This window comes from Lepidochelys kempii, chromosome 24 (assembly GCF_965140265.1).
Source record: "Lepidochelys kempii isolate rLepKem1 chromosome 24, rLepKem1.hap2, whole genome shotgun sequence".
Taxonomy (NCBI): Eukaryota; Metazoa; Chordata; order Testudines; family Cheloniidae; genus Lepidochelys; species Lepidochelys kempii.
Window position 1 is genome coordinate 1,081,296 of NC_133279.1, and position 20,353 is coordinate 1,101,648.

The 20,353-nt window shown below is 54.2% G+C and overlaps 1 protein-coding gene and 1 long non-coding RNA gene across 4 annotated transcripts in view; one reads left to right on the plus strand and one right to left on the minus strand.

Annotated features, from left to right (window-relative positions):
• The window catches only part of LOC140902638 (uncharacterized), a 70,881-nt gene extending 53,446 nt beyond the window's left edge, over positions 1–17,435 (minus strand). The window contains exons 1-2 of the long non-coding RNA XR_012156099.1: positions 17,249–17,435; positions 9,800–9,878 (exon numbers count right to left, since the gene is read on the minus strand). This is a non-coding gene — a long non-coding RNA (uncharacterized lncRNA). The remainder of the gene's footprint in view (positions 1–9,799; positions 9,879–17,248) is intronic.
• The window catches only part of ADAR (adenosine deaminase RNA specific), a 29,940-nt gene continuing 26,873 nt past the window's right edge, over positions 17,287–20,353 (plus strand). Inside the window, exon 1 of one of the 3 annotated variants that reach the window (XM_073322873.1) lies at positions 17,287–17,440. The gene's annotated coding sequence lies outside the window, so the exon portion shown is untranslated. The remainder of the gene's footprint in view (positions 17,441–20,353) is intronic. The other 2 variants (XM_073322876.1, XM_073322878.1) reach the window with 2 other exon arrangements.

A 20,353-nucleotide genomic window follows, 5' to 3' on the forward strand; every position in this document is an offset into this window, starting at 1 on the left:
ATGGCCTCATTCCTGGAGTACCTGAGCACCTCACAGTCTTGAAAGCCCGAGGCTAGTATCCTGAACACTCCACCACCGGCAGAGTGATCATGTGAGCAAAGGTTTATTAATCAGTCCGCAAGGGCAGGATATAAAGTATTAACGCCTGTCTCACTATGGCGGAGATGCTGTTCTTGTGCTAAGGTCTCCTTTCCAGGACACAGAGAGAGAAAGTGTGTCTGTCTATCTGTCACTTTTGGGGTTACCCGAGGCATTCGGGGAGAATTACTACCCCCTACTCACAGCAGGAGGGAGCTGCACCAACTCGCTCCCTCCGGGGAAGCAGGGCACCCAGGTCATGGGTTTCCCCCCAGTTCGACGCTCTCCTTAGCACGAGGCACTTTGGCAGGTTTAGAGTAAAACCAACCTGGCGTTGGTTGAACAGAGCTCAAGGGAGAGATTCCAACATAAGCCAGCCTAAGGATCTGGAAACGTTAAGGCTACAGGTAAAAGGAACGTAAGACACAGTTTATAGCCTGGACTTAGTAACCAGTGACTTTCCTGGCTCAATCGGTATTTCTCACCCAAATAAGTTCTAAACGGTGCTTGTCCAGTCTAGCAAGCTGGGATTCACCACTGATGAGACAACCCCCCTGGCAGAGTGATTCCCCTTGTCCTCTTTCTTCTTCTCTTATACAGTTATAGACTCTTGTCCCAGGACCCAGGACTCCCCATTCAGAGACTTTTATTGGGGTTCTTTTGTCGTGGCACATACCAAAGCCTGCATCTGGCCAAGAGAGTAAACACCAAATAGCTCAGTCGATGGCTATCCACGGTTCTCATGTAGATTGGATCAGTTCTCAGGCTCCCCCTCCTTAGGTGCTCGGTTTACACCGAACCGATTTGGAACACCATATCCTGCACATTACACAGCTCTAAAACTGCTTCCCGTACAAACCCCTCTCAATAACTAAGACAATCAGCCAGTTCTTAGCTTTTGGCAGAAACCCCACACAACCCCCTTGGTGAAATATTAAGAAGATGGTTGGACACAGAGGTAATCTACCTGCCAGAGCACAGCTGTGTCACAGCACCTTGCTGTAACTGGGAAATCCTTCGTAAAGAAGTGCAGCGGGACTAAGGTAGGCAGGCCCCGTTCACTGCGCCGGGGAGTCAGGGATTTTTAGGCACTGCCATGACTAATGCAGTTATTTTCGGATCCCCCACCTTGCAGGCGATGGAATGGGTGCATGATGCATCTCTGCACCCACCAAGAACAGAGACACTCCTCCCACTACTGAAGAGAAATAGAAGATCACATTGGATATTGCTGAGGGTGGGGGATGAGCAGAAAGCTCTCCATGGACTGCAGTGGAAGCAGAAGTAACCTCCTGACTTCAGTGAACCTGGTCGCATACACGCATTGGCCCCCCTGACACCGAATGATTACTGGCAGACAGTAAGGTAACAGCCACAGGCACAGTAAGGCAAATGAATCGGCTTGTGCTGATTACAGTTACACGGGAGTAAATTGGAGTGACTCAGCTGGAGTCTCTCCAGATTTACATCAGCATTGACCAGAGCAGAGCATGGCCCTTGGATTTAAAAGAAATCACGTTTTTCTGTCCTTCACTAAGCTCCTTTCAACATGTCCATCCCTCTCCTCCTTCGGAGCTGCCTCTCCTCTTGTGCTCTGCTCCAGAGCAGGGGCTCTCTGCTTTCTCCAGCCTGCCACCACAAGCTACAGCAGACAAAAGTTTCAGGACCCCTCTGAGCAAAAAAACTGGAGGGCTGGATGGGGAGAGGAGCATGTAGAGAAAATTGCGATTCAGATGCAAGTCCCATGGGATCTGCCCAGTTCCCAGAGTCATAAGGCTATGTCTACATTCAAATCACGACAGCAGCGCTGCTGTAGCACTTCAGTGCAGACACTCCCTATCCCACCAGGAGGGCCTGTCCTGCCAGCATGGGTAATCCATCTCCCCAGGAGACGGCAGCTAGGCTGCCAGAAGAATTCTTCCATCGACCTAGTGCTGGCTCCACCCGGGGTTAGGTCGGTGTAGTTCTCTCTCTCACACCTCAATAGACGGGCCTCTACCAATGTACGTTCATAGTGTTGACCAAGCCTGAGAGAGAGAGGTCCTTTGGAGAGGGGGATAAAAGGAATCTGCTCTGGGCGCCTGGGTCAACCTCTTGCAGGAAACAGACCAGACCAGACCAGATAGACAGAATGGTGGAGAACAACAAGCAGCCGGCGGCAAAATGACCCCTCCTCCTGTGTCAGAACAAGCCCACTTCCACACTGGTGTCCTTAATCCTGCAACGTTCCACCTGCCAGCTCTGACCCCTGCCTCCCCGAGACACACACCAAGCCACCCCAAAGCCGTTGGAGGACGCGGCTTGCTCTGAAGCTGGCACGGGATGTTGGTCAGGAGCAACAGGCTTTATACTCATTAAAGAGAAATCAATTAGGCTGCTAGAAATTCAGCCACCTGGTGCCTCTATTTTTTCTTCTCCTTCTCTTTTCCCTCAATGTGCCACTGCTGCCCCAGGGAAGTCATGAAAGAAACAATACATATTTTTCTCTCTCTCTATCTCTCTCCCTCAGATTAAAAAATGCTGTATGCAAAGAAATCAGCTCCGGCCATCCAATTACAGTACTGTACATAGTCTCTGAGGTTTGCAAACAGCTATCTTTCTATCCGTTTATCATCTCTATCTCCATCCCTGCCTCTCCATCTGCACAGATCACTGTCTGATCCACGTCTCGGCTCCTCCTGTTGGCTTTATCATTATAAAATGATAATCTGTAGTGAATAAGGGAGTCCTGAGCAAGGTGTAATAGGCTCCCAGGGGATGCAGAAATTACTCCTTTATGTGGGGACGCCCTTTCAGAGGCCCAGATGCACTAGTGTTTCACTTGCTAGACAAACGCATTATACCGTCTCTCGGCTCTCCAGAGCTACATAAACATGAACAAGTGAAGAGACGAGGGCCACCTATCTCCTGGCCTTTCAAGGAGGTTCCTGAAGTTTCTTGAGGAATATGATGGGGCAGGTGGGGGGAATCCACTCAGCTGAGCTTCAAGATGATACCAGGCAAATACTGTGGCTAGTCTGGGTAAATTCAGAGCTGGGTGTCTTCCCTGCTGGGCTGAAGCAGATTTAAATGAGGATGGTGCTGGGCCCCTGGCAGATAGCTCAGAACAGGAGGGAAGAGCAGTGAGCTGCATTCCCCCAGAGTAGCAGCACTGCAGTCAAAGAGGCACACCCCTGAGGATGAGTCTCCGGCCAGTGGCATAGCTATCTGTAAGCAAAGGTCAGACAGATCCTGCCCCAAAGAGCTGACAGTCCAGAAGGTGCACAGATAAGACAAGCCACATCAGGAATCTGGAAGGAAGGAGTTTTGTTTTGGTTTGTTATTATCTCACTTCCTTGTAGGCATGACAGCAGACATGTATCCTTAGCTCAGCAGCCTGGGCAGGTGTCCAAACCATAAAGAGTAGCCTGGAGAAGGGAGCTGTGGGGTGCCGCTGGCAAAGCAGAGAAGGTCACGCTGAGAAAGATTCAGGTTTGGTCAGAAGCACCCTCACTCCAGGGCTCACTTTAAACTCCTCCCTTTCAGTCTCTCTGAATGCAGAGTACGCTCTTCCTCCGACAGATCGTCCTGCACACGGCAGGAGGGGAGCCTGAGAGAACGGTTATGGCTCAAGACTAAATGCAGGATGGAATATTAATGCAGCATACGCTGACACACACTGGAAAGCTGAATGAAGTCTGGGATTAGGGAGGGTCATCAGTGTAACTGATTCACCTTCCGGGAACTGTTGTGTCAGGTACAGTAATCCGGAGGGGAGACACTGACCCACTTTTCACCACCAATCCCCCCAATAACCGGTGCTGCCAGAGAAACAGCGTGGCCACCCTTCCTGCAGAACAATGACACCTCCCCAGGGAGCCCCACTCAACCTCCTATCTGATGCACACGCACCCAGGCCATTGCCCAGTGGGCCTGGATATTACAAGGAGGAGTCTGTGATGCTGGCAGACCTGGTGCCAGCCATGCCAAGCTCCCCATGTCTCCACTGAACACTGACAAATACACAGTCTGGCTCACCTCTGTGTTAGCAGTGTTAAAACAGGCATTAGAATGATAAGAATGTGTTTCGTGTTTAGACTTTATTGAACACTTGTGAGCTGCTGTCTGCATTAATCTCACTTACAACATCTGTATCCCACACTGCACAGTAAGATTTGAACATCTGTATCATAAGCCTTTGCAACTGTGTAAATCACCAGACAGGAGAGAAACATTAACCAGCGTGAAGTGCTAGCCTCCAATGGGTCTCATTGTCCTGCCCGACCAAGAAGGCCCCTCAATGCCAGACGGACCAGAGTGGAACATTAAAAGGGACCAGAGTCTGTTGTTTACCTTTCCTCTTCCCCTTGCAAGTGAATTCCTCCATCAGCTGAGTTTGCAACTGGAAGCAGAAAGGGGGAAAGGGAAAAAAAGCCCCTAACAAGGAGGAACTGCATCTTTATGTGCTTGGACTCCGGGGGTGTAAGGGTTATTAGACATAAGCAACAGCTCTCCCAAGCTTAGCCTGGACTAGCCCTAAAGGAAAACAGAGCTTGCTTATTATAGAAGCTTTCAGTACCTTTTGAAGCTTAACATTGGAACTCATTCTCTATGTTTCCCTGCTTTAACCTCGTAAAGAACTCTCGTTTCCTTTTCTTGTATAACAAATCGTTCCATAGTTTATTATAGGATTGGCTGCAAGTGTTGTCTTTGGTGTGAGCTCTAAAGTGCAACCGACCTAGGGCAGGTGACTGGTCTTTGGGGCCTGGGAGCAACTTGAACATTGTTGTGATACTTGGTATAAGGGACCATCTCTCACAAAGGTAGGTGGCGTGACAGAGCAGAGGACCCGAGGGGACGGCCAGTGACTCCATATTTAGGCTGTTATGGTGCCTGGAAAGTTTACGCTTGATAATTTGTTGGTGAAATCTAAGTATAGAACTCCCAGGCAATCTGGGGTTGGTGCCCTGGCTCTTAGCAGTTTGCCCTGAGCTTGGTGCTTATGCTCTTGAGCAACAGCCTGACAGAGCTCAACTGGGACAGAATGTTCTGGAACAGCATGAAAGCTTCTTTCCTTTGCCGTGGAAAGCAGCAGCACTAAATAGTGTGGTATCCAGCTGGCCCAGATGAGCAGAAGTCTTCTTAGCCATTGGGACACCAAGACAGTACAGCTACTGCCATCGCAGAGCCTCCATGTTATCCCCAAATGAGACCCAGGCCGGCCACGGGCCAGGAGCCCACGGCCCATAGGCAGCAGGTGGCTAGGGCTAGAGGGGGCTCAGCCTCCCCCGTCTGTTTTCTGAGCCACCCTGCTGCCCACGTGGATGCCCAGTTCAGCAGGTAATGCCCATATCTGCCAGGGCCAGGGAGGGCATGGGGTGTAGCGGGGGGAGGGCCCCACCTGCATGCTGGATTCCTGGTGGGTAGAATCCCGGTAGGGGCCTGAGCTGCACTTCCCAGGAAGGTTTGGTGGGACAGGATGAAAGTCCCAGGGAAAGCAGGGAGATCCTCAGGTGATTGTGCAGGGGAAAGGAATCCCAGGGGAGGCAGGAGACTCCTTGCCCTCCCCCAGGGGCAGGGCCTCACCTGCACACAGACATACATGCCAAATGCCACTGTGGCGGGCGCCTCCAAATCTGAGTGGCAGGAGGCCAGAGCAGGGAGCAGGACCCAGGCCCACAGGCCAGGAGCGGACGATGTGGGGTGACAAATATTTTCACCAGCAGCCTATGCTGAGGCCCACACCTGACTTCCATAAAAATGGGGCACCCTCCTCTTCAAAATCGAAGGGCAGCCCAGCATGACTACAGTCCCCCTCGCATAGTGCGGCCTGGGATCGTGGTTCACGATAGCACACTGCGGGCTAGGACATGCCAACTACTTACTACAACGACTGGCATCCTATAAATGCTACAGACTAAATTCAATTAGGCATCCCTGCATTTCTGGGTTCCAGATAAGGACAGCCCTGGCCTGCCCTGCAGAACACCCCAAGCTGGATCTGGCTATGCCTGCAGCTTAGCCAGTGTTATACGTCAAGGGATGGTCAGCCAGGGATACTGCCTGAGAATCAAAATGTTCCGATGCCTCTTTGTACTAAGACATACTGCCTTGTGGAACAGCCCTAAGGATGCTAACACCTTCCACTGCTATAGCTGATGGGGGAGCTCCTGGATTTCAGCTCCTGAAATTGATCCCCCTGCAGCATCCGCACCTGTTTTGCAATGGCGCAACTTTAATAGACTAAAGGCAAGCTGTGCAAATGTGAGAATGTCATCACGCTGTTGGACCAGGCAAGTGTGTAACCAACAGCTGGACAGACGTGGTTGCTCTCCCCGGAGCCTGGCTTCCCTCCCTCCCCACACCCAGCGCTAGCACGATGCGTAATTCTTGCTGACATTTCCCTGGAGAACAGCCACGGCAGCTGCCTCAGTTTTATCAAAGCTCAGGTTCAATCATTCATTCAACAGCAAGAAATCCTGAAAGGAACAGCGTGTGCAATGCCCCAGATAATACAGCTCATTTCTGGGACCCACCAGAAAGCTTGGAAACCCACCCCGCTCTAGACATTAGCAAGGGACAAGGAGGTGGAAGTGAGCTGCCTTCCCGCCACATTTTAGGAATGAAAACCCTCTCCCCTCCGGTGCGGAGACAGCAGTTCTGACAAAGCAGCAGAAACCCTTGCGACAGACCCAGGGAGACGCAGCCTTCTTCATGCACAGGACAAGCAGACCAGGTGGTACATTGCCATGTGCAACCTACCTCCTAGTGCACGTGCACAAGTCAGTTTACACGTTGTTTGGTTAATGGTCCATACCAGCTCATTCACCTATCATTTCACTAGTGTCTTGTGCTAATGTAATGGACTTGTACCAGTGACACTTTGCTTGGCAGGATTGTTAATCGTCCCATGCTCATGTTGGAACAAAGGTACCGTCTTTAACACACCCTGATGGACGTCTGTTCACTCACACACTGTGATATTGTCACAAGGCTTTTAGCAACAACAACAAATATTGAAAAAAATGTAAAGGGGAACTGAAGGCACATGGGATGTGGAGACTTTCCAGTCTAGGTCACTGGTTTGCATGGACCCCAAGTGAAGCCAGTGCTACCCATTGTGGGGGCTATGTGTAATGAAGGAGTGTCATCAGTCTAGTTTTTAGCGCTATGTGACAAAACCCCCTTACTTCTCACTGGGAGCCTCTGCCAGGAGGCCAGAACTGATCCTATCTTGAGCTGATCCACCCAGTGCAAAGACAGTGCGTGGGCGTGGGAGAAGTTTGTACCTGTTCCATGGGTAACGAGGAGACTCCAGGGCTATTAATCCAGCACCACCCACTCCAGAAATCCATTCATCTTAAATAAAAACATAGGCTGTTGGGTTTGGGGAGCAAAAAGAAGGGCCACTACAAATCAAGGCCACCAGCCCTTCTCTGCCTGGTGAGAACAGGCTGGCGTCAGGAGCAGAGAGTGGAGGTTCCAGTGTCCTTGAAAGCGGTTTAAAATGAAGCTCTGTGGGAATGGCAGCCTTGTACTAGAACTGTCCTTAGAACAGAAAGTTGGATGGGGGACATGTGCTACAGAGAAAAGCAATACATCGCAATCAGACCCTAGCTGCAGGTTCCAGAACCTCCTTGCCTAGCTGCTTCTTGAGCAAATGCTGCCACCGTGTGGCCTCTGGCGAGCTCTCTGCAACCTTTTAGGAGAGCAAACAACTTGGACCCAGCTCTCCATCTCCCAGGAGGAAGAACTACGCAGGGAAGAAGCACTTCGTAGAGCTACAGCAAACCAGCCCCGGATCCCCCACCCTCACAGAGCCAAGAGCTGACTGAGCCCCATGTCCCCCTCGGCCGGGTGCACTTGCTGAATCTCAGCAGATAATGCAGAGCATGAAATGAAAGCACATCGTCTTCCTGTGCTTCAGCAATGTCAACCAGTTTGCAAGGGCTGCCAAACAGCCCACCGTAATTACTGACTCAGTGACTATACCGTGCCCACATTTCTCTGTACTCCGACCCATTAATCAGTTATTAAACACTGGCCCCAGGCAAGCCCCTTATCTCCAGTATAAACTCACTCGCCCAGCCCGTTCCCAAACAACAAGTGAGTGTTTGTCGTTACAACTCCTGGATGCAGACAGGGTATCCGATGAAGTGAGCTGTAGCTCACGAAAGCTTATGCTCAAATAAATTTGTTAGTCTCTAAGGTGCCACAAGTCCTCCTTTTCTTTTTGCGAATACAGACTAACCTGGCTGCTACTCCGAAACAGGGTATTAAGGTTTCTTTTAAAATTAAATAGATAAAACAGCAGTTATTAAAGATGTGACTTTGGCAACTTGCAATCTGCAGAGCAGTGAGCCGCATTCCTATTGAAGGGAGTTTGGAATCCAGCCAATTTTCCATAAATAAGGAGACCTAAGGATGAGCTCCCATTGATTAGCTGAAACTCGTTGCATGTAAATGTCTATATTGCATAATGATCTATAGCCCCATAATTCCTAGCATAGATTATTCCAAGGCAGACTATAGATCATTCCTGTGCGGGAAAGAGAGGCTCTGTTGGGTTTAAGAATAACAAATAAGCACTAAATTAATCAAGATTGTTTCAATTTACAGAATGATCACGAGCAATAAAAAACTGAACAGATCTAGGGCTTGAGTCTTCCCTGCCCTGCATCCTGTGGAGTGACTTACACCAGTGCAAAGTGGGTGTGAAGTGCTCCATCTACCCCTCCCCCCACATCAGAAGGGGAGCATCTTACCCTTCACTTGCCAGTGTTGCCAATTCTTGTAATTTTATCATGAGTCTCATGGTACGTGGTGTCTGTCTCAGATCCCCAGCCCCCCGAGTCACATGAGAATCTTCGCTTTCATTTTTTTATGTCAAGGAAGAGAATAAGTTCCATTGGGTCTAAAGCACAAGGTCCCGATCCTGCAAAGACTAATGCACCTGCTTAGCTTTACTACTGTGCATGGTCCCAAATGAAATCAGTGGAACTACTCCTGGTGGCAAAGTTAAATACACATGTAAGTCTTCGCAGCATTGGGGCATCAATGTGCCCTTATGAGTTACAAGTCTAAAAATGATGGGTTCATTACATTTACATTTCTATATGACTGGTTTTTTTTACAGTCATACTAAGGACACATTAATGACTTGCCCAGAGGGTACTGATTGCAATTTACCAGGATCACCAAACGGAGCTCCTACAGATAGTCATACAAGTTCTATTAAACTGAATGAAAATGCTGTCAGTGCTTAGGAAAACACTCACTGTTAGCTGTAATGCAATTCTTTTTCGAAGCTACCAGTAAAGTCTGCTTGCTGCCTCAGGCCCCAGTCCTGCAATGAGCTCCACGCAGTGGATTCCTGAGCTTCCAGTGTGGGGTCCAGCCACACACAATGCAGAACTGCGGCTTTACCTTCTCTGTCTGAATTACTTGTGAGGTGCAACTACTGCCTACCAGTTATACCCATGCAAACCAACAACAACATGACATGGTGTCACAAACATTACACTGACCACCTTACCCTTCAGGTGGAAAACCCATACCTTACACCATGACACTTTATGCTACTCATACTGTATTCAAAGTAGTTGCTGTCTAGATATTTTGATCTCCTTGCCAGATGGTAAATTACATACAACTATTTACAGGAAAGAAACAACGCAACAGACACGAACAATCTGTTCTATGCCACTCGTTTTCATACTAATACAATTAAGAGGGGTTTCACCTTATGAGATGGAGAATCCGCAGTATTTGAGGGATGAAGCTGTTTTTTAATCAGGATGGACGAGTCCGCCTCCATGTTCCTGGAAAGTGACGTGGGGAAAAGAATGATGGGGTGGTTAATTTTGTTTTGTTTTTTCAAATAGAAATTTTATTAAGAACTGAAATCAGCAGCATCAGCTCTTCTCTGCTCAGTGCAGAGGGGGAACCATAGAAATTAGAAAAAAGAAAAGGAGGACTTGTGGCACCTTAGAGACTAACCAATTTATTAGAGCATAAGCTTTCGTGAGCTACAGCTCACTTCCTCAGATGCATATCGTGGAAACTGCAGCAGGCTTTATATATACACAGAGAATATGAAACAATACCTGTTCCCACCCCACTGTCCTGCTGGTAATAGCTTATCTAAAGTGATTTCCAGCACAAATCCAGGTTTTCTCACCCTCCACCCCCCCACACAAATTCACTCTCCTGCTGGTGATAGCCCATCCAAAGTGACAACTCTTTACACAATGTGCATGACAATCAAGCTGGGCTATTTCCTGCACAAATCCAGGTTCTCACATCCCCCCCACCCCCATACACACACAAACTCACTCTCCTGCTGGTAATAGCTCATCCAAACTGACCACTCTTCAAGTTAAAATCCAAGTTAAACCAGAACATCTGGGGGGGGGGGTAGGAAAAAACAAGAGGAAACAGGCTACCTTGCATAACGACTTAGCCACTCCAAGTCTCTATTTAAGCCTAAATTAATAGTATCCAATTTGCAAATGAATTCCAATTCAGCAGTTTCTCGCTGGAGTCTGGATTTGAAGTTTTTTTGTTTTAAGATAGCGACCTTCATGTCTGTGATCGCGTGACCAGAGAGATTGAAGTGTTCTCCGACTGGTTTATGAATGTTATAATTCTTGACATCTGATTTGTGTCCATTTATTCTTTTACGTAGAGACTGTCCAGTTTGACCAATGTACATGGCAGAGGGGCATTGCTGGCACATGATGGCATATATCACATTGGTGGATGTGCAGGTGAACGAGCCTCTGATAGTGTGGCTGATGTTATTAGGCCCTGTGATGGTGTCCCCTGAATAGATATGTGGGCACAATTGGCAACGGGCTTTGTTGCAAGGATAAGTTCCTGGGTTAGTGGTTCTGTTGTGTGGTATGTGGTTGTTGGTGAGTATTTGCTTCAGGTTGCGGGGCTGTCTGTAGGCAAGGACTGGCCTGTCTCCCAAGATTTGTGAGAGTGTTGGGTCATCCTTTAGGATAGGTTGTAGATCCTTAATAATGCGTTGGAGGGGTTTTAGTTGGGGGCTGAAGGTGACGGCTAGTGGCGTTCTATTATTTTCTTTGTTAGGCCTGTCCTGTAGTAGGTAACTTCTGGGAACTCTTCTGGCTCTATCAATCTGTTTCTTTACTTCTGCAGGTGGGTATTGTAGTTGTAAGAAAGCTTGACAGAGATCTTGTAGGTGTTTGTCTCTGTCTGAGGGGTTGGAGCAAATGCGGGATAGCCGACAGTTCATTAGCACCTTCCCTCCGAATACTTTGTTGCCTCTAACCTAGGCCGTGAGCAGCCTTTACTCATACTGAAGCTGGAGCTGGAGACATTCTGAACTTTGCAGACTACTAACATCGCTGGCAATGCAATGCAAGGTCAGAGGGCCCTTGAATCCAAAACTAGCAACTCAACCAGCTAATTCAAGGGAAAATCCTCATTAGCTGCCTGCACTTATTACTTTTTCCCTCTCCCAGACTGACCATTACGCAACCCTTCCAGTGGAGATGCTGAAGTGGGGTCCCTTCTTCCCTTCTGTAGCAGATGTCTGGCTGGAAGTTAAAGGCAGTTGGGTATCCACAAAACTTTAATCTTGCTTCTTTGTCTATTGAGGAGTAAGGCAGGTCAGGCCCGGATGCCATTTTCCTCTGGGCTGTCCCTCAATTCAGCAGTAAATAAAATATTCATGAAAGTGCATTCTTCCTAAAGCCGTCTTGTAGCCAGTGTGCGCTATTAAAGAGAAGAGTGCGTGCTACTCACAAGTGAAATGGCCCCTTGCCAAGATGTCTATTTCTTGCCCTAATGGATGACACCTATAAGTAAAACACACTTATTGTCTAAGGGAAGAGCTACGCTCTCCGGAATATTGAACATTCCCATAGCCCTCTTCAAAAAACTCTCAAGAGAGATAACCCAGTTTTCCAGTCCAACATTATCACTCTCAGTAAAGCAGGCTCCCACAGAGAAGGATGAACCTGAGAGCAACCACTCTAATACCCAGGGCTATACCGCTATTTAATACATGAGGCTGGACTGAACCTCGTATCCAGCACGAGATCCAAGGCTGCTCCCTGTCTGATCCCTCAGGCTGAGTACAGGCCCAGTTTACAGGCCTACATTTCTCCTGGCTATTTCATAACATTTTGAAGAAACATTATGACACATTGATGCCAAATCATTAGAATGTGCTTTGTGTGATGAGATTTTGAAATCTCATGACACTCTCTCTGAACCCCAGGGATGGTTCATGAGAAGATGCTGGGCCCCTATCCTCCATAAAGACATTTATTCATCCCATCTGCCCCTGAAAAGTCAAAGGTCCAGTGTGTGACTCTGTACATTGGGAGAAGAGGTATCGGTCTCACAGAAGAGGAAGGGTAGGGAGAAAGGCAAATCCCGAACTGGGGCATCTATCGGCAGAAGTTCAGGGAAGGGAGGATGGAAGTTGCCTTTTAAACAGGGACTGGGGAGGAGAATAGACTGCAACATTCCCCAGCCAGGACCTCAATAAAGGAGGAAACATCCAGATTACAGAGGGTAGGGACCAGAGGAGATATAAGTTCCTGTTCCGCAGAACTCTGGATCAGCAGCAAGAAACCACGTAGCAGATAATTACAAACACAGTCTGTTCGTAGACTTCCTCGTAGGCCACAGCAACTGGCTTTGACAGAGTTTAAGGCCAGGGAGGCCCATTACAGCAGGGGTTCTCAAACTGGGAGTTGGGACCCCTCAGGTGATCGTAAGGTTATTACATGGGGGGTTGCAAGCTGTCAGCCTCCACCCCAAACCTCGCTTTGCCCCCAGCATTTATAATGGTGTTAAATATAAAAAAAAGTGTTTTTAATTTATAAGTGGGGGTTGCACTCAGAGGCTTGCTGTGTGAAAGGAGTCACCAGTTCAAAAGTTTGAAAACCACTGCATTACAGTCATCTAGTCTGACCACCGGCATAACACAGGCCAAAGAAGCCCATTGTGTAGCTCATACCCTGCCCCAAGAGGTAGTCTATTCCTTATATACATCGATCCTATCTGATGTAACTGTGGATGTTCTTATTCATGCAAATGTCTGATCCCCATCTGCATCCTTAGTGCATTCAGTGTCGCTGATGACCCCTCACTTCTGAGACTCCAGAGAAAGACCAAGAAACATCTGACAGTTTTAAAAGCTTGTTAACCTGTCACGTTGCACGGACCCTGCAGCAGGGGAAGGCGAGAAGCACACCTCTGAGGTACGGGGGGAATGCAACCCCAGGCAGGCTCCAGTTGGGTGGGAGGCGAGCGCCTTCCCCTGGGGGCTGAAGGGGGGTAGGAGAGTGCCGTGGACTGTGGGAGTGAGGAGCGTACGGTTGCTATCTATCCAGGTTTGCTCAGGATCATCCCTTTTCTGAAGTTGCTCTCCTGGGAAATCTGTCGGGATGCTCACTACACACTCCCAGCAGGCCAATTTTATGGGCTCAGCATCATCTCGCATGTCCCTTTTTCGGTACCTCAGAGATGGCACCCAGCAGTGGGGGGAAGCCTGTCCATCAACGGATGGATGTCTCATGAGGTACAGGGAAAGAGGGGGTATCCTGGGGAGGTCTGTTCCTGTGGGGGGATTCCGAAGAGAAGGGAAAATATCCCAGGGGTTGGGGTCCGTTCCAGGGGGGATCCCTGCGGGGAACGGAGATATCCACCAGGGGTGGTGGGGGCCTGAAGGGAAGGGGAAATATCCCAGGGGCATTCCAAGGGAGAGTATCCTGGGGGGTGGGGCCAATTTTTGGGGGGCCCCTGAGAGGAAGGGGGTGTCAGGGGGTGCCCCAGGGGATGGGGCCTGTTCCAGGGTGGGGGACCCCTGAGGGGAAGGGGTGTCTGGGGGTGGGGTCTGTTTCCAGGGGGGTCCCTGAGGGGAGAGGGTGTCAGAGGGTCTGTGGGGGGTCCCTGAGGGGAAGGGGGTGTCAGGGGGTACCCCAGGGGGTGGGATCTGTTCCTGGGGGACCCCTGAGGGGAAGGGGTGTCAGGGGTGCCCCAGGGGATGGTGTTGTTCCCAGGGGGTCCCTGAGGGGAGGGGGGGTCTGTGGGGGGGTCCTGGAGGGGAAGGGGTGTCGGGGGGGTCTGTGGGGGGTCCCTGAGGGGAAGGGGTGCCCTAAGGGGTAGGGAGGTCCCTGAGGAGAGGGGGTATTGGGGGAGTCTGTTCCTGGGGGGGTCCCTGAGGAGAAGGGGGTCGGGGGGGTGCCCTGGGGGTGGGGTCTGATCCTGGGGGGTCCCTGAGGGGAGGAGGGACCCCGGGGGGTGGGGTCTGTTCCCGGGGGGGTCTCTGAGGGGAAGGGGTGTCGGGAGGGTCTGTGGGGGGTCCCTGAGGGGAGGGGGGCCCCAGGGGGCGGGGTCTGTTCCCGGGGGGGGTCTCTGAGGGGAAGGGGTGTCGGGGGGGTCTGTGGGGGGTCCCTGAGGAGAGGGGGGCCCCAGGGGAGCAGGGTCTGTTCCCGGGGGGGTCCCTGTTGGGAGGAGGGACCCCGGGGGGCGGGGTCTGTTCCCGAGGGGGGTCCCTGAGGGGAGGAGGGACCCCGGGGGGCGGGGTCTGTTCCCGAGGGGGGTCCCTGAGGGGAGGAGGGACCCCGGGGGGCGGGGTCTGTTCCCGAGGGGGTCTCTGAGGGGAAGGGGTGTCGGGAGGGGTCTGTGGGGGGTCCCTGAGGAGAGGGGGGCCCCAGGGGGCGGGGTCTGTTCCCGGGGGGGTCCCTGAGGGGAGGAGGGACCCCGGGGGGCGGGGTCTGTTCCCGGGAGGGGTCCCTGAGGGGCGGAGGGACCCCGGGGGGCGGGGTCTGTTCCCGGGGGGGTCCCTGAGGGGAGGGGGGACCCCGGGGGGCGGGGTCTGTTTCCGGGGCGGGTCCCTGAGGGGAGGAGGGACCCCGGGGGGCGGGGTCTGTTCCCGGGGGGGTCCCTGAGGGGAGGGGGGACCCCGGGGGGCGGGGTCTGTTTCCGGGGCGGGTCCCTGAGGGGAGGAGGGACCCCGGGGGGCGGGGTCTGTTCCGGGGGGGGGTCTCTGAGGGGAAGGGGTGTCGGGGGGGTCTGTGGGGGGTCCCTGAGGGGAGGAGGGACCCCGGGCGGCGGGGTCTGTTCCCGGAGGGGTCCCTGAGGGGAGGGGGGACCCCGGGGGGCGGGGTCTGTTCCCGGGGCGGGTCCCTGAGCGGAGGAGGGACCCCGGGGGGCGGGGTCTGTTCCCGGGGGGGTCCCTGAGGGGAGGAGGGACCCCGGGGGGCAGGGTCCGTTCCCGGGGGGGTCCCTGAGGGGAGGGGGGACCCTGGGGGGCGGGGTCTGTTCCCGGGGCGGGTCCCTGAGGGGAGGAGGGACCCCGGGGGGCGGGGTCTGTTCCCGTGAGGGGTCCCTGAGGGGAGGGGGGACCCCGGGGGGCGGGGTCTGTTCCCGGGGCGGGTCCCTGAGTGGAGGGGGGACCCCCGGGGGGCGGGGTCTGTTCCTGGGGCGGGTCCCTGAGGGGAGGGGGGACCCCGGGGGGCGGGGTCTGTTCCCGGGGCGGGTCCCTGAGGGGAGGGGCGACCCCGGGGGGCGGGGTCTGTTCCCGGGGCGGGTCCCTGAGGGGAGGGGGGACCCCGGGGGGTGGGGTCTGTTCCCGGGGCGGGTCCCTGAGGGGAGGGGGGACCCCGGGGGGTGGGGTCTGTTCCCGGGGCGGGTCCCTGAGGGGAGGGAGGCCCCCGGGGGGCGGGGTCTGTTCCCGGGGGGGTCCCTGAGGGGAGGAGGGACCCCGGGGGCCGGGGTCTGTTCCCGGGAGGGGTCCCTGAGGGGAGGGGGGACCCCGGGGGGCGGGGTCTGTTCCCGGGGGGGTCCCTGAGGGGAGGAGGGACCCCGGGGGGCGGGGTCTGTTCCCGGGAGGGGTCCCTGAGGGGAGGGGGGACCCCAGGGGGCGGGGTCTGTTCCCGGGGCGGGTCCCTGAGGGGAGGGGGGACCCCGGGGGGCGGGGTCTGTTCCCGGGGCGGGTCCCTGTGGGGAGGGGGGACCCCGGGGGGCGGGGTCTGTTCCCGAGGGGGTCTCTGAGGGGAAGGGGTATCGGGAGGGGTCTGTGGGGGGTCCCTGAGGAGAGGGAGGCCCCCGGGGGGCGGGGTCTGTTCCCGGGGGGGTCCCTGAGGGGAGGAGGGACCCCGGGGGGCGGGGTCTGTTCCCGGGAGGGGTCCCTGAGGGGAGGGGGGACCCCGGGGGGCGGGGTCTGTTCCCGGGAGGGGTCCCTGAGGGGAGGAGGGACCCCGGGGGGCGGGGTCTGTTTCCGGGGCGGGTCCCTGAGGGGAGGAGGGACCCCGGGGGGCGGGGTCTGTTCCCGGGAGGGGTCCCTGAGTGGAGGGGGGACCCCGGGGGGCGGGGTCTGTTCCCGGGGCGGGTCCCTGAGGGGAGGGGGGACCCCGGGGGGCGGGGTCTGTTCCCGGGGCGGGTCCCTGAGGGGAGGGGGGACCCCGGGGGGCGGGGTCTGTTCCCGGGGCGGGTCCCTGAGGGGAGGGGGGACCCCGGGGGGCGGGGTCTGTTCCGGGGGCGGGTCCCTGAGGGGAGGGGGGACCCCGGGGGGCGGGGTCTGTTCCCGGGAGGGGTCCCTGAGGGGAGGGGGGACCCCGGGGGGCGGGGTCTGTTCCCAGGAGGGGTCCCTGAGGGGAGGAGGGACCCCGGGGGGCGGGGTCTGTTTCCGGGGCGGGTCCCTGAGGGGAGGAGGGACCCCGGGGGGCGGGGTCTGTTCCCGGGAGGGGTCCCTGAGTGGAGGGGGGACCCCGGGGGGCGGGGTCTGTTCCCGGGGCGGGTCCCTGAGGGGAGGGGGGACCCCGGGGGGCGGGGTCTGTTCCCGGGGCGGGTCCCTGAGGGGAGGGGGGACCCCGGGGGGCGGGGTCTGTTCCGGGGGCGGGTCCCTGAGGGGAGGGGGGACCCCGGGGGGCGGGGTCTGTTCCCGGGGCGGGTCCCTGAGGGGAGGGGGGACCCCGGGGGGCGGGGTCTGTTCCGGGGGCGGGTCCCTGAGGGGAGGGGGGACCCCGGGGGGCGGGGTCTGTTCCCGGGGCGGGTCCCTGAGGGGAGGGGGGACCCCGGGGGGCGGGGTCTGTTCCGGGGGCGGGTCCCTGAGGGGAGGGGGGACCCCGGGGGGCGGGGTCTGTTCCGGGGGCGGGTCCCTGAGGGGAGGGAGGCGGGGCGGGGTCCCTGCGGGGCAGATCACCTGGTGCACGCGGGGTCACGTGCTTTGCCGCGGCGCCCGCCCCTCGCCCCGTCGCGCTGTGACGCCATCGGCCCGCGCCAGGCTCCGCGGCGCTGAGGAGAGCGGGGTCTCTGGCGGGGGGAGGGGAAGGCGGAGCAGGCGGCGCCCCGCAGCCACTCGGCTCCCGCGTCCCAGGACGGCAGCGGCGCAGCGGTGAGAGGCCGGGCGGGGGGCGGGGGCGAGATGCGGGCGGGGATGGCGCGCGCGCGCGCGCGCGGGCGGGTGGGGGGGAGAGAAGCGGGAAGCGCCTCGAGGCAGCGCGTGCGCAGTGAGGCTGCACGGGGGGGGCGCATGCGCGGTGTGGCCGGCGAGGGGCCATATCTAGGGAGGGGGCTCGTGTCGTCCCCGCACCCCCCGGGCTTTGCAGCACGCGCCGGGGGGGGGCCTCGTCCGGTCCCCCCCGCCCCACCCCCAACCGCCCAGCGCCGCCGAAACCCGCTTCCAAGGAGGGGCGCGAAGCCAGCGGCCGGACCCGGCGGTTCCCTTCCCGCCGGGCCTCCCGTCCTGCCCTTCGGGGGCCTCTGCCTGCCCCGCCCCGGGGTCCCGTTGCTGCGGAGAGATGGGTGGGGCGGGGGAGTGGGTGGCCAAGTGCTCCCTGCTGAACGCTCCCAGGGAATCGCCTGGTGCCGCTAAATCTCCTCCCTCTGCTGGGGTGGGCAGCTTAAAATGGAGCTTGGCGCGTCCCAGTCAGCGGCTGTCACCGAACCGGCCAGGCAGACCGCAGTGTTGAGCGGCCACGCTTCGCTCCTGACTTGCAGGGGGAGAAGAGGCCTGTCCGCCGCCAGAATGAGGGTCGGGCGGTCCCCTTGCACACAGCCTAAGAGGGTGCTCTTCGGAGAGACTTAGAGGGAGGAAGTGACACTTGTTGTCTCAAAGGTCCCCAGCATCTTGAAAGGACGAATGGAAGACTAGGGATTATTTTCCGTTGGGGTGTACAAGTGAGCTTAGCAGGCACGGGCATTAGTGGATCTTTTGCTTGGTTGGGATAGAAAGGAAGGCCTGGAGTTTAAAGCCCTGGGGGAGAGTTTGATTTCTGAGATGGGAGCAGAGGATGTCCATCTTCCTGAATGTACAGATCTGTTTTGATTTGTTCGGAGTTATTTTTGGTTTCTTGAATGTAACAGACCTATAACTTATGAATGCTAACAGGGTATGGGGAACCCAAACAGAGTTTTGGGGCAGAAGTATTGAACACCTATAGCTCTCACTGACTTTGACTGCTGATGTTGGATGCTCAGCATCTCTGGTTGTCATGGAGATCCAGGGCCTGATTTTCAGTGTTACAAAGGTCAGGTAAACTTATATACCCAATTTTACAAAGTTTTGTTTCATAATAGCCATACAAGATGCTCCAAGGAGTGCATTCCTCGGTGAGCGGTAACCACCTGGAAACGTGCTGTCTAGCCTGTCTTATTCTTAGGGTATTTATCCAAGTAACGGAAACTCATAGGCGCCAACATGGTTATTTTGATCTGAAAAGAATGGGAGATACTGTCACTTTCTACTTGATGTGGAAGCTTTCAGGAAGCAAGCACAGTGTTTGGCTGGGAAACCAGGACCTCTCTCTTCATCCGATGAAGTGAGCTGTAGCTCACGAAAGCTTATGCTCAAATAAATTGGTTAGTCTCTCAGGTGCCACAAGTACCCCTTTTCTTTTTGCGAATACAGACTAACACGGCTGTTACTCTGAAACATTTCCTCAAGTGGACCTTTTGGAGACACAGATTAGCTAAATGTTACCTGTTGCAATGGAATATGGTCCTTTTAAAGTTCAGATTGTGTTTTTTTGTTTTAAACTACAAAATGAACAGATGGTGGCAGTATAGGACTGATTATATGGCATGTGCTTTTTAAAAGGGCTAAAATGTTTTTCCTATCTAGATAGTGTTGTGGCCTCCATCACTGTCATGTTTGTGAGGCACTCAGGAACTGAAGAATTCTCCTCACAACACCTTTGTGAGCCAGCAAAGCATTATTATCCTCAGTAATGATGGCTGGTCTGAAAAACAGATGAGTTCTTTGGTGAGTTCGTTCGCTTCAGTAGCAAATGTGCATGAAGACCGTTTCTAATTAGAGGAACACATCTGTTCGTAGTGAAATAATCAGATATTGACTCCTTTTGAGGATGAATATAGGTATATGTTGATTGAGGCCTAGATCAGCAGTTATTTCCAAGGCTAGTAAATGTTGGTGACCACAAATAGAAGTTGTGTGTAGTAATATACACTGCACATAATTTGTTACTCATGTAACTTGATCATTCTTGAAATTACTGGATACGTAGAACAAAACACAATGGGCTTCCTAAAATACATAGCTGAGAGCTGGTGCTCGGCATGTCAGAGAACAGGGAAACTGCTGCACTGACCCAGGGGTGGTGGTGGGACTGGGGAAGGACCAGCTGTGTCTTGGAGAGTTTGTCCATCTCTAACTTCCGTATTATCAAAAACAACAAGGAGACCTTGTGGCACCTTAGAGACTAACAAATGTATTTGGGCATAAGCTTTTGTGGGCTAGAACCCACTTCATCCGATGCATGGAGTGGAAAATACAGGAACAAGTATAAATACAGGAAAGGATGGAGGTTGCCTTACCAAGTGTGAGGTCAGTCTAAGGAGATAAATCAATTAACAGCAGGATACCAGGGGAGGAAAAATAACTTTTGAAGTGGTAATGAGTGGCCCAATACAGACAGTAATTTGTGTGGGTAGCTAAGACATCTGTAATGTCGCTTGCCTCCCAAGCTCCACTTCTTTGTGAAAAAAATTGAGCTGTGGGATCGAAGTGAGAGTAAAAGCAAGCTGGGGAAACAAAAGTGAATCTGAACCACAGCGAAAGGAGGCAGAGCTGGACACAGAAGGGGATTTATTCCTGCTCTTTGTAAAGGGGCATGTTAAGTTGGTTTGGGAATGGGACAGTGAAATCTGCTGGCACTTCTGCATCGTCCCTCTCTCTTTTAGTCAGAGACTTAGCCAGCAGCTGTGAGGTTTGTTTCTCCCAGTGAGATGACTTTTTGGTCTTGACTTAAACAGGGATTTTCCCCAAAGCACTCTGAGATTAGCGCGT